At 41.6% G+C, this 14,493-nt stretch overlaps 1 pseudogene; it reads left to right on the top strand.

Annotated features, from left to right (window-relative positions):
- The first annotated feature begins 13,675 nt into the window (after positions 1-13,675).
- Positions 13,676-13,883, top strand: LOC143175733 (U2 spliceosomal RNA; annotated as a pseudogene).
- Positions 13,884-14,493: the final 610 nt, after the last annotated feature.

Genomic DNA, 14,493 nt, shown 5'->3' with positions numbered 1-14,493 from the left:
TAGGTTATTCGAGTACACTTTGATCTTAGCCATAATGCCGAGAATCGACCTGGATGTGTGTTATGCGACTATATTTTGATCTTAACCATAAGGCGAGAAGCGATCTGGATGTATGTTATGCGAGTACACTTTGATCTTAGCCGTAAAGCCGAGAAGCGATCTCGATGTGCGTTATACGAGTACACTTTGTTCTTAGCCATAAGGCCGAGAAGCGATCTGGATTTGGGTTATTCGAGTACACTTTGATCTTAGCCATGAGGACGAGAAGCGATATGGATGTTTTTTATTCTAGTACACTTTAATCTTAGCCATAAGGCCGAGAAACGATCTAAATGTGTGTTATAAGGCGTTCATTTCAAAACATGTTCCCCTCGTCTTACATGTTTCTGCCGGGGGTGGATACATAGTAGCGCCTTTATGCCGATGGCTAATTAAAATATTAATTTTAGTTATAATAAAAGTTATCTAGAACCGCCTAGTTGCGGCCTTGGCTATATCGCATATAGATATATACAGGTAGATAGCTGAGTAGGCAAATAAACATAAATTAAAATAAAAGAATACGTTAAAATAATAAATAAATAAATAGATACATATAGATTAAGATTAGCGAATACAATAGAAATAACATAAATAAATAAATAAATAAATAAATAAAAAGAAAGATAAATAATGATAAATAAATAAGATCGAGGGATAGGTATATACACTCAGGGTTGAGTATGTACATAAATTATAATTCCTTAGCCGGTTTCGAGTCATTAAGATGCCCGAGCCTTCGCCGTAGAAACTAACGCAAAGCAGAATAATATAACTTAAAGAAATAATACAAAAACAAGACAAAAATAAAAATAAAAGAATTAATACATAAATTAAATAGTCACAAAATAAATTATAAAATATAAATAAATATATACAATTCGCTAACTATTAGTGACAATATTTTGGTTAAGCTGGGGCGCATGCGCGTTAGTGCAGGTTCAGATAGATGGTAAGCAGCGTGTTGCAGCAGGTGATAGGAGTGAGCCAGGTTTAAAACCAAAATACATAAGTATTACATAAATAAATAAATAAATGAGCAAATAAATAAATAAGCAAATAACAAAATAAATAAATAAGTAAATAAATAAAAATAAACAGATATATAGATAAATAAATAAATAAATAAATAAATAAATAAATAAATAAATAAATAAATAAATAAATAAATAAATAAATAAATAAATAAATAAATAAATAAATGAATAAACGAATAAACGAATAATCGAATAAACGAATAAACGAATAAACGAATAAACGAATAAACGAATAAACGAATAAACGAATAAACGAATAAACGAATAAACGAATAAACGAATGAACGAATAAACGAATAAACGAATAAACGAATAAACGAATAAACGAATAAACGAATAAACGAATAAACGAATAAACGAATAAACGAATAAACGAATAAACGAATAAACGAATAAACGAATAAACGAATAAACGAATAAACGAATAAACGAATAAACGAATAAACGAATAAACGAATAAACGAATAAACGAATAAACGAATAAACGAATAAACGAATAAACGAATAAACGAATAAACGAATAAACGAATAAACGAATAAACGAATAAACGAATAAACGAATAAACGAATAAATGAATAAATGAATAAATGAATAAATGAATAAATGAATAAATAAATAAATAAATAGATAGATAGTTAAATAAATAGACAAATAAATAAATAAATAATTACATAAATAAAGAAATATATAAATAGCTAAAACAATGGACAAATAGGTGGATAAATAAATATGTAAATAGTTAAAACAAGTAATAAGTAAATAATAATAAATAGATAAATAAATTGGCAAACACCTGGCTGTCACAGCTGTGGAAAGATAACTGTGCCATAATATGAAATGAATAGAAAGAGTACGAAAGTTGATAGATTAAAAAGAACCAGTGTCCCATCACTAGTAAAATAAGAAAACTAAAGATTCATAAAAAGCGGTTAAGTAATGTCAAAAGTCGATAAATAAAACAGAAGAAAAGTAGTAGTTTAATTAAAACAAATAATAATAGATAGCATAAAAAAGAGAGAAGCAAGAATTAAAATAGATAGTTAAAAGATTAAGAGGGATAGTTGAAAATATTAAAAGCAAAGTGCATACGTATAGGTTGTTAGTTAAAATTCCATAATTATTAAAATAATAAAATATAGCGCACAGACACTTGGTTAATGGTTAGGTATCAACTTTTGTACTTACCCTATCGCTGCCTCCGTCTGCTGCTCCTCTACCTAAGTCGGGGGAGTTGAACCCCGCATAGATTAATGGGTCGGCCTGGATCAGGGGCCGGGACATCCTCGGTGAGGGCCTCGCGATACTGGCGAACTCCCGAGACGTGCTCCACGTAGATATCCCGGCTCCACCGGACAATATCCGACACAATGAGCCGGCGCATCAGAGATGCGTTCCGATTACCGATACGCAAAATCTTCAACACCGAATCATTGGCCGGATCCCAGGAGCCGAGGGCACCGACGACGATCGCGGAGACCGCCACCCGATAACCGCGCCCTCCGAGAACGCCGGCCAGGGGCTTATACTTCTGTATCTTTCACGCCCTGTCCTCCTCGAATGAAATATATTCGTTCTCGAAGGGCACGGTAACATCGACGATGACGATGCTCCTTGAGGGCTCGTGCCTGACAACGATGTCACGCCTAAGAGCCCCAGATCCCCGTCGATGCCCTCGACCGTCCGTCCAGGCCTTAGCGATGCGGGAAACCACCTTCTCGTGGCGAAGTTGCCAGGCCGCCGAATGCAGACGACAGTGGCAAAGGACGTGGGGAAGGGATTCGAGCTCCGCCCCACAGCGCCGGCAACGCTTATCACCATCACCCCAGTGTCTTGCCCCGTTAAGAGGAAAGACGTCAAGGCGAGCTCGGTGAATGAAGCGCCAATCGGCGAAGCGGGTGAAGTTGCCGCCGCGGAGGAAGTGGTTTGAAGCACCACTCCGCGACGACACCCCGAATACCTTCCCCTGGTCCTTCTTGCGCTGAAGGCGCTGGTGATAGTATTCTACCACCGCCATCCGCAATCGGCGGATAATCTGGCCCCTCGCCACGGGCGGAACTATGGTCTCCCGATCGCGAGAACCCCTGAGCGTAACGGAGAGCTCAGATCTCGCCTCGCTCCACTGCCAACGCAATCCGAGCAGGTCCCGACTCCTGCGTGCCGCGTTCCGTGCCCTCGACCACAGCGAAGAAATGTCCCCCCCGTCCCTGGCGAAGTACCCCTCCAGCGAACCAGAGAGGTACTCGGCCAGGTCATTGTTCGACGGGTTGGTATGGCCGATTTTCCTGGCTACAGCCTCGCGCAGCGAGTTCCAGGCCAACTCCCTGACCACCGCATCATCCGCCGTCAAAAGACGGAACGCATGAGCGATGGTCAGGACGTCGGCCATGTCAGCAAGCGGAAGCAGTCCACATCCCCCCCTACTGGGTGGGAGATAGACTACCTCCGCGCTGGCCCGCTGCGGGAGGTTGAGCCAGGATTTGGCCATACGTCGCACTTGTTTGTCGACTTCGACTAAGGGACGCTTCTCCACGTGGGCTCCCCGCAGGTAGAAGTCGAGGCGTGGCAGTATAAAAGCTGCCACGGTCTCGGCCTTCTGCCACGGGGCCAAGAGGGAACGGTCGACGGCCTGCAGGTCCTGGACCAGCTCGTCGATCGTCAGCAGTGGGGTTTGGCGGACCTGAAACCCGGTGGGAACGCCCAGGTGTTCATAGGGCTCACCGGCCACCAGGGCGCGCATTTGCTAACCCTGGATGGTGAAGCGAGTGGCACGGATCCCGCGCGGCCCCCTGCCACGATGGTGGAGGGTCGCGCATTTTGCGGGATTAAACCGCAATCCGATGCCACTCGCCGCAGCATCCACTGCCTTTAGCAGCGTTTCCATGCCCTCCGGGGTGTCGGCGATCAACGCGAGATCGTCCGCGTACGCCAGGACCCTGTGCCGATGGCCGTGCAACGTGTAACCCGCCGAGGTTCCGGTAGCTGCGCGCAGCACCGGTTCCAGGGCGAGGTTAAACGCCACAGGGCTCATCGGACAGCCCTGGCGCACCCCGGAGAGGATGGGAACGGGGTCGGTAAACCCATCGGCGGTCCGCACCCGTGTGGTGCAACCGTGGTACATACTCTTCAGAATATTCTGAAGAGTAGAGGGAACCCCGGCCTCCACGAAGGATTGGTAGATGGAAGCGTGGGGGACCGAGCCGAACGCGTTCGACAGGTCCAGCAACGCCACCACCACCTGACGCCCCCACCTGCGAGCGTCTGTAAGGGCTCCCTGCAGCACGAAGTTATGTTCGTAACACCCCTCGTACGGCAGGAAGCCCTTTTGCGCGGGACTTAGGCGCTTATTTTTGACCGACCACGCGACGAGACGGTCAGCCAGAACAGCGGCGAAGAGCTTCGGGGTCGTATCGGACATGGCCAGCGGTCGCCAGTTCAACAGGTCGTCGCGATCGCCCTTTTTGTGCACGAGCACAGTGTTGGAAGTTTTCCAACACGAGGGGACCGACTCCAGACGAAGACATAGATTAAACAAAGAGGTCAGCAGATGTGACCCCGGATCTGCCCTTTTCAGATCATTGTAAGTTAGACCGTCGGGACCGGGCGCAGAGTTTGTCATACGCCTGATCCGACGATCCACCTCACTCACTTCGAAGAGCTTCACCAAGGCCACATTGCTGGCCTCGTCTGGAGCCTCGATGGAAGGCGGGGGAGGCCTAGCTCCCAGGTTCCCCGCCGGTGAGTACATGTTGAGGAAGTACTCATGTACCCTGTCCTTTGGCACTTTGCAGTGCAAGGACGGGCCCATGAGAACCTCCTGAACAGCACGCCGACGGTTCTGCCTGAAGAGCCGTTGTATACGCGTAGCCTCCCTTACCTGGTCCCCCCGCGTTGGTCCACCTGCCAACGCAAGACGATCGCGGTGACCGTTCGAACCGCGAGCCGCTTGGTCGCCCGACACGCCCCTTGCTCTCGCACGCTGTTGGGGCCTATCCGTCCCGCCCCCTCTCGTGGTCGGTCCCTTGACTCTGAAGCCCTGAAGGTATGCTGCGATTTCCCTCGCAACATCCTCCAGCTGCTCCAGGCAGCCAGCGTTCTGCGCCATTCCGATCAACAACTCTCTCTCCGAAGGAAACGCTTCCCCGACCAAAGGCCGGATGGCGCCCCTTTTTCGAGAGGGCTGCCCGGATGCCGCAGGACGCCTGGGCTCACGAGGTCCCGAGGCACGCGAGGGTGCGGTCGGTCTGCGACTTCTCGCAGGTGCGGTCGCCTCCGTCGCGGAGGCAGGAGCACCCCTCACGGTTGCATCAACGGGGACGGGCCTCCGATTATCCCTCCCCGCGCGATTTAAAACTACCCCTTCCCACAAGGTAGAAATGGAGCCGGGGGCACTACGGGGGACGCTCGGGAGTCGCGTGGGGCTAAGCGGTGTTACGCTACTCACCGAGGACGCCCCGGAGCACCCTGCTCCAGGCCGATGCGCACTGTTGTGCGCAGCGCTGTTGTTATTGTTGCTGCTGCTGCTGCTGCCCGGTGGCGGCCGGGCGGGGGACTTTTCCCGCGGTGGTTGGGCGGGCGGAGGCGTCGTCCTCTTCGCTGGCGGCAGCGGCTGCGCCTCCTCGTCGGACGACGAGCTGGACGACGGGATCCCGCGGTGGTGGCGTCGGCGGGATCCAGCGGCGATTCGCCACGGCTCCGGTGAGGAATCGGGGCTAACGGCTGCCCCGGCCGGCTGCGGCACCTCCACCTCTTCGATGAGTGGGAGGAGCGGGGCCGCTGGAGATGGTGGTAGCGGCCTGGCCACCATCGCTCCTCCCACAATAGGCAGGGGGGTCATAATCGGCCCCCCGCTGCAGGTGGTGGTAACGGTGGAGGTGCATAACGTCACCATGCTCGCCGATGTTACCGGAGACGGAGCCCCCTGCTCGCCGCGGATGGTCGGCGGCGTCCTGGGGCTCCGGTGCTTCCTCGGTGGGGGGCTGCGTCTTGGTGGTGTAGGCCCGGGTGGTGAAGTGGTGGCCCGGGATGCTGGGCGCAGCCCCCTTTCCGGTACGACGTCAATCGGCGAGGGAGGTGACGTAAATGACGGGGCGCCTGCTGTGACGGCGGCGTAGGATGGTGAGGCCGCCGTCCTTACCCCTGAGGGTTTCCGTTGGGCGGCCCGAGGTGGTGTGGGGCCGCTGGAGGGACTCTTTCCCTGTACCACCGCCCTTGGTGATGGTGTGTGGGCGGTGGGAGTCCCTCCTACTCTCGGGGGCGTTCTTCTGGCTCCGGTCGGAGCCGCTACCGTCCTCCGGGTGGTGGTGGTGGCAGTTCTTCTGCCCACCTCCACCGGGACTTTGGCACCCCTCATACCCCGTTTCACCCGCCCTTGGGTGGTGGTGGGCGGGGTCCTAACGGGCGGGGTTCTTGCGGGAGGGGTGCCAGTCGACCCCCTGGTAGCGGGGGCCACTCTTCTGCCCGGTGGGGTGGGCCTCGTTGCGGTAGCGGCTAAGGGACCGGAGCCTCTTCTCGTAGCAGGCGCCCTTGCAGCCGGTGGCGATGTCCTTGGGGCAGCCGACCCCGATCGCCGCGGCGGGCTGCCGCTCTTATGGACCGGTGGCGTCCCCTTAGGTCTGGGGTAGGTCGGTTGGTTGGGGGGCGGGGGCGCGGGCCGGGCGCTGGTGGTGGGCCCAATCGTTATTGTTAACGTGGGGGTGCCGGACGGCGGCGTGCGATACGACGTCGTCATAGCCGTCGCAGCCGCCGTTACCAGCACCACACGCAACGTTGTTTGCTTCGTGGCCCGCGCCTTGCCCCCCGTCAACCGCCCGTCTCGTGGTCGTCGTCTTCGTCGTCGTCCTCGTAGTCCTGGTCCCCGTCGTGATTGTTGCTGTTGTTGTTGCCGCTGCCGCCATTGCGCGCCGCGTCATGCAGGTGGTGGTGGCCGTCCCCGTTGGATCCCTCGCCGTTGTATGGGTGTGGGTGTGGGTGGGCGGGGGCGGGGGCGGCGACGTCGCGGCGCACGTCGTTTGCGGGGGCGGGGACTGGGCCGCCAAATTGGCAGCAGCTACTGCAGCAGCGCGCGGTTCTGCGGGGGCGGATGTCGCGGAACCCCCCCGACGCGAGGTGTTGCTCGAACCGGTCGCGCCTGTCACGGGAGGTGCACAAGTCCCACTCGGACTGTTCTGGTGGGCGGAACTATGAATATGGCCGTGGTGCAGCTTCACCACCTTGAGTGGATACCTCCCGTCCCGTAAGATAGATAGAATATTAATAGTTATATACACTTTGATCTTAGCCACAAGGCCGGGAAGCGAACTGGATGTGAGTTATGAGAGTACACTTTGATCTCAGCCATAAGGCCGAGGAGCGATCTGGATGTGTGTTATGACAGTACACTTTGATCTAAACCATAAGGCCGAGAAGCGATCTGGATGTGTGTTATGCGAGTACACTTTGATCTTAGCCGTAAGGCCGGGAAGCGATCTGGATGTGTGTTATGCGAGTACACTTTGTCCTTAGCCATAAGGCCGAGAAGCGATCTGGATTTGGATTATTCGAGTACACTTTGATTTTAGGCATAGGGCCGAGAAGCGATCCGGATGTGTGTTATGCGTGTAGTCTTTGATCTTAGGCATAAGGACGAGAAGCGATCAGGATTTGGGTTATTCGAGTACACTTTGATCTTACCGATAAGGCCGAGACGCGAACCGGATGTGTGTTATGCGAGTACACTTTGATCTTACCCATAAGGCCGTGAAGCGATCTGGATGTGTGTTATGCGAGTGCACTTTGATCTTAGCCATAAGGACGAGAAGTGATCTGGATTTGGGTTATTCGAGTAAAATTTGATCTTAGCCATAAGGCCGAGAAGCGATATGGATTTGTGTTACGCGAGTACACTTTGATCTTAGTCATAAGGCGGAGAAGAGATCTGGATGGGTGTTATGCGAGTACACTTTGATCTTAGCCATAAGGCCGAGAAGCGATCTGGATGTGTGATATGAGCGTACACTTTAATCTTAGCCATAAGGCCGAGAAGCGATCTGGATGGGTGTTATGCGAGTACACATTGGTCTTAGCCATAAGGCCGAGAAGTCATCTGGATTTGATTTATTTGAGTACACTTTGATCTTAGCCATAAGGCCGAAAAGAGATGTCTATGTTTGTTATACGAGTACACTTTGATCTTAGCCATAAGGCCGAAAAGAGATGTCTATGTTTGTTATGCGAGGACACTTTGATCTTAGCCATAAGGCGGAGAAGCGATCTTGATGTGTGTTATGCGAGTACACTTTGATCGTAGCGATAAGGCCGAGAAGATATCAGGACTTGTTTTATTCGAGTACACTTTGATCTTAGCCATAAGGCGGATAAGCGAACTGGATGTGTGTTAGGCGGGAACCCTTTGATCTTAGCCACAAGGCGGAGAAGCGATCTGTATTTGGGTTATTCGAGTACACTTTGGTCTTAGCATAAAGGCCGAGAAGCGATCTGGACGTGTGTTATGCGAGTCCACTTTGATCGTAGACATAAGGCAGCGATACGATCTGGATGTGTTATGCGTGTGCCCTTTGATCTTAACCATACGGCCGAGAAGAGATCTGGATGTGTGTCATACGAGTACACTTTGAGCTTAGGCATAAGGCCGAGAAGCGATCTGGGTGTGTGTTATTCAAGTACACTTTGATTTTAGCCATAACGCCGAGAAGCGATCTGGGTTTGGGTTATTCGATTACACTTTGATCTTATCCATAAAACCGAGAAGCGATCTGGATGGGTGTTATGCGAGTACAATTTGATCTTATTCATAAGGCCGGACAGCGATCTGGATGTGTGTCATGCGAGTACACTATGATCTTAGCCAGAAGGCCGATATGCGTTCTGGATTTGTCTTCTTCGATTACTCTTTGATCTTAGCCATAAGGCTGAGAAGCTATCTGGATGTGTGTTATGCGAGTACCCATTGAAAATAGCCATAAGCCCGAGAAACGATCTGGATTTGAGTTATTCGTGTACACTTTGATCTTATCCATAAGGCCGTGAAGCGATCTGGATTTGGGTTACTCGAGTATACGTTGATCTTAGCCATGAGGCCGAGAAGCGATCTGGGTGTGTGTTATGCGAGTACCCTTTGATGCCAGCAATAAGGTTGAGAAGCGATCTGGATGTGTGTTTTGTGAGTACACCTTCATATTAGCCATAAGGGCGAGTAGCGAACAGGATGTGTGTCATGCGAGTACACTTTGACCTTGGCCATATGGCCGAGAAGCGATATGGATTTGGGTTATTCGAGTACACTTTGATCTTAGCCATAATGCCGAGAAGCGGTCTGGATTTGGATTATGCGAGTACACTTTGATCTTAGCTATAAGGCCGAGAAGCGACCTGGATTTTGGTTATTCGAGTACACTTTGATCTTAGCCATGAGGCCGAGAGGCGATCTGGATTTGGTTTATTCGAGTACACTTTGTTCTTAGACATAAGGCCGTGAAGCGATCTGGATGTGTGTTATGCGAGTACACTTTGATCTGGGGCATAAGGACGAGAAACGATCTGGATGTGTGTTATTCGAGTACCCTTTGATCTTAGCCATAAGGCCGAGAAGCGATCAGTATTTGGGTTATTCGAGTACACTTTGATCTTAGCCATAAGCCCAAGAAGCTATCTAGATTTGGGTTATGCGAGTACACTTTGCTCTTAGCCATAGATTGATATTGTTTTATACAGTTTTATATAGTTTAATATAGTTTTATACAGTTTTATATAGTTTAATGTAGTTTTATATAGTTTTATTATTTATATATAGTTTTATTATTTATATATAGTTTTATATAGTTTTATGTAGTTTTATATAGTTTTATTATTTTTATGTAGTTTTACATAGTTTTATGTAGTTTTATATAGTTTTATATAGTTTTATATAGTTTTATGTAGTTTTATATATAATTTTATATAGTTTTATATAGTTTTATATAGTTTTATATAGTTTTATATAGTTTTATATAGTTTTCTTATTTTTACGTAGTTTTATATAGTTTTATGTAGTTTTATATAGTTTTATATAGTTTTATATAGTTTTATATAGTTTTATATAGTTTTATATAGTTATATGTAGTTTTATATAGTATTATTAGTTTTTTATGATTTTACATAGTTTTATATAGTTTTGTACAGTTTCATATAGTTTTATATAGTTTTATATATTTTTACGTAGTTTTCCTTAGTCTTATGTAGATTGATATAGTTTTATATAGTTTTCGCAGTTTTGAATAGTTTTATATAGTTTTATTAGGTTTATATAGTTTTATATAGTTTTATATAGCTTCATATAATTTTATATAGTTTTACTGACTATATATCGCTTTATATAGTTTTATTAGTTTTTCATAGTTTTATATAGATTTATATAGTTTTATATAGTTTTATATAGCTTTATAAGGTTTTATATAGTTTTGTCAGTTTTATATAGTTTTATATAGTTTTATATAGTTTTATATAGTTTTATATAGTTTTATATAGTTTTATATAGTTTTATTTAGTATTATATAGTTTTATATAGTTTTATATAGTTTTATATAGTTTTATATAGTTTTATATTGTTTTATATAGTTTTATACAGTTTTATATACTTTTACTAGTTTTATATAGTTTTATATTGTTTTATATAGTTTTATATAGTTTTATTAATTTTACATAGTTTTATATAGTTTTATATAGTTTTATATAGTTTTATATAGTTTTATACGTTTTATATAGTTTTATATAGTTTTATTAGTTTTACATAGTTTTATATAGTTCTCGACAGATTCATATAGTTTTATTAGTTTTATATTTTTATACAGTTGTATATAGTTTTATCAGTTTTATATTTTTATACAGTTTTATATAGTTTTATATAGTTTTATATAGTTTCATATTGTTTTATACAGTTTTAAATTGTTTTATATAGTTGTATATAATTATATATTGTTATACAGTTTTATATAGTTTTATATAGTTTTATATAGTTTTACATAGCTTCATATAGTTTTATATAGCTTTATATAATTCTATATAGTTTTATTAGTTTTATATAGTTTTATATGGTTTTATATAGATTTATATAGTTTCATATAGTTTTATATAGTTTTATATGTTTTTATATAGTTTTATATATATTGATATTGTTTTATGTAGTTTAACATAGTTTTAATAGATTTGTAAATTGTTATATAGACCTGCATAGTTTTATATTGTTTTATATATTTTTATATAGATTTATTTAGTTTTATATAGTTTTATGTAGTTTTATATAGTTTTATATAGTTTTACTAAATTTATATAGGTTTATATAGGTTTATATACTTTTGTATAGTTTCAAATAGTTTTATATAGTTTTATATATATTTGTTAGTTTTATATAGTTATATATAGTTTTATATAGTTTTATATAGATTGATATTGTTTTATGTAGTTTAACATAGTTTTAATAGATTTGTAAATTGTTATATGGACCTGTATAGTTTTATATAGATTTATTTAGTTTTATATAGGATCATATAGGTTTATATAGTTTTATATTGTTTTATATAGTCTTGTATGATTTTATATAGTTTTATACTGTTCTATGTAGGTTTATGTAGTTTTGCTTGTTTTGTATAGCTCTACATAGTTTTATATAGTTTTACATAGTTTTATATAGATTTATATAGTTTTATATAGTTTTTTATAGTTTTACATCGTGTTATATAGTTTTACATGGTTTTATACAGTTTAATATAGTATTATATAGTTTTATATAGTTTTGTATAGTTTTATATAGTTTTATATAGTTGTATATAGTTTCAAATAGTTTTATATAGTTTTATATAGTTTTAGTAGTTTTATATTGTTTTGTATATTTTCATATAGTTTTATTAGTATTACATAGTTTTATATAGTTCTATATAGTTTTATATTGTTTTATATCGTTTTATGTAGTTTTATATAGTTTTATTAGTTTTATATAGTTTTACATAGTTTTATATAGTTTTACATAGTTTTATATAGATTTATATAGTTTTATATAGTTTTACATAGCTTTATATAGGTTTATACAGTTTTATTAGTTTTACATAATTTTATAAAGTTTTATATCGTTTTCCATAGTTTTATGTCGATTTACATAGTTTTGTATATTTTTATACTGTTCTATATAGTTTTATATAATTTTATATAGGTTTATATAGTTTTATATACTTTTATACAGTTTTATATAGTTTTATATAGTTTTATATAGTTTTATGTAGTTTTATATAGTTTTATATAGTCCTATATAGTTTCATACAGTTTTATTTGTTTTTTATAGTTTTACATAGTTTTATAAAGTTTTATATCGTTTTCCATTGTTTTATGTCGATTTACATAGTTTTGTATAGTTTTACATAGTTTTGTTTAGTTTTATATGGTTTTATATAGTTCTATATAGTTTTATATAGTCCTATATAATTTCATATAGTTTTACATAGTTTTATATAGTTTTATGTAGTTTTATATAGTTTTGTATAGTTTTATATAGTTCTATATAGTATAATATAGTTTTATATAGTTTTATATCGTTTTATGTAGTTTTATATAGTTTTATTAGTTTTATATAGTTTTACATAGTTTTATATAGTTTTACATAGTTGTATATAGATTTATATAGTTTTACATAGTTTTACATAGCTTTATATAGTTTTGTACAGTTTTATTAGTTTTACATAGTTTTATAAAGTTTTATATCGTTTTCCATAGGCTTTATGTCGATTTACATAGTTTTGTATAGTTTTACATAGTTTTGTATAGTTTTATACTGTTCTATATAGTTTTATATAATTTTATATAGGTTTATATAGTTTTATATACTTTTATACAGTTTTATATAGTTTTATATAGTTTTATATAGTTTTATGTAGTTTTATATAGTTTTATATAGTCCTATATAGTTTCATACAGTTTTATTTGTTTTTTATAGTTTTACATAGTTTTATAAAGTTTTATATCGTTTTCCATTGTTTTATGTCGATTTACATAGTTTTGTATAGTTTTACATAGTTTTGTTTAGTTTTATATGGTTTTATATAGTTCTATATAGTTTTATATAGTCCTATATAATTTCATATAGTTTTACATAGTTTTATATAGTTTTATGTAGTTTTATATAGTTTTGTATAGTTTTATATAGTTCTATATAGTATAATATAGTTTTATATAGTTTTATATCGTTTTATGTAGTTTTATATAGTTTTATTAGTTTTATATAGTTTTACATAGTTTTATATAGTTTTACATAGTTGTATATAGATTTATATAGTTTTACATAGTCTTACATAGCTTTATATAGTTTTGTACAGTTTTATTAGTTTTACATAGTTTTATAAAGTTTTATATCGTTTTCCATAGGCTTTATGTCGATTTACATAGTTTTGTATAGTTTTATACTGTTCTATATAGTTTTATATAATTTTATATAGGTTTATATAGTTTTATATACTTTTATACAGTTTTATATAGTTTTATATAGTTTTATATAGTTTTATGTAGTTTTATATAGTTTTATATAGTCCTATATAGTTTCATACAGTTTTATTTGTTTTATATAGTTTATCATTTATAGATCGCTTCTCGGCCTTATGGCTAAGATCAAAGTGTAGTTATATAAACGCCTTTTATCTGTTCTTATCAGCTTAATATCTGTTACACTCCGCATCGCGGAGTCAGAATATTAACCTGATTTTTGGAGTCAGGTGGATCGCTGGGGCTCGCTCCACTTCCGCCGCGAGTCGGTCCGGTACTGCAGTGCCGCCGGAAACGGCTCAATTTGCGCTGCAATTGAGCTCCTACCTTTTTCTAATAGCCGGATCGGCTCGCTGGACTCCAAAAACTAGTCCCCTGGTATTCTGACTCCGCGAAGTACCCGAAAACGCGGTAAATTCACCCGCCGCGGTACTACGCAACAGTGCGGGCCGAGTTGCGATCGGGCGTGTGCGCGGCAAGGTCTGTACACGATCAGTGCTCGAGGTGTTGTGCGGTGAAGTGTAATAAGTGCCTTCGCCGCTGGACCGGATCGAGCTTGCGCGGGAGGACCACCAGCGCACCTCCACGTATCCTGCTTCCGTGGACAGCCGAGGGAGAGGACGACCAGGGTCTACCGAGGGTCCAGGACTCCACTTAGGACCAACCACCATCCCTGGCCTGCCTGGACACCCTGGTCTTCCTCTACGTGGGTCAACTTCCACCGCTACGACCCACCAGGACTTGGCCATCGACGACGCCGACGGGAAGGACGGCTCGCATGATCCACCTCTACCACCGCTGGATCAGGAATCAGGAGCGAGGTGTTATTCCCCTCGGAGAGCGCTCCTGCATCGCTGGACTCCTGCGCCGAGTGAGTCTCTCTTTTCTTTCTATCCCCCCGGCAGTGAGGAGGGTAAT

The sequence above is a fragment of the Nomia melanderi genome, unplaced genomic scaffold (genome assembly GCF_051020985.1).
Source record: "Nomia melanderi isolate GNS246 unplaced genomic scaffold, iyNomMela1 scaffold0174, whole genome shotgun sequence".
Lineage (NCBI taxonomy): Eukaryota > Metazoa > Arthropoda > Insecta > Hymenoptera > Halictidae > Nomia > Nomia melanderi.
This window is presented reverse-complemented; position numbering and strand designations above follow the sequence as displayed.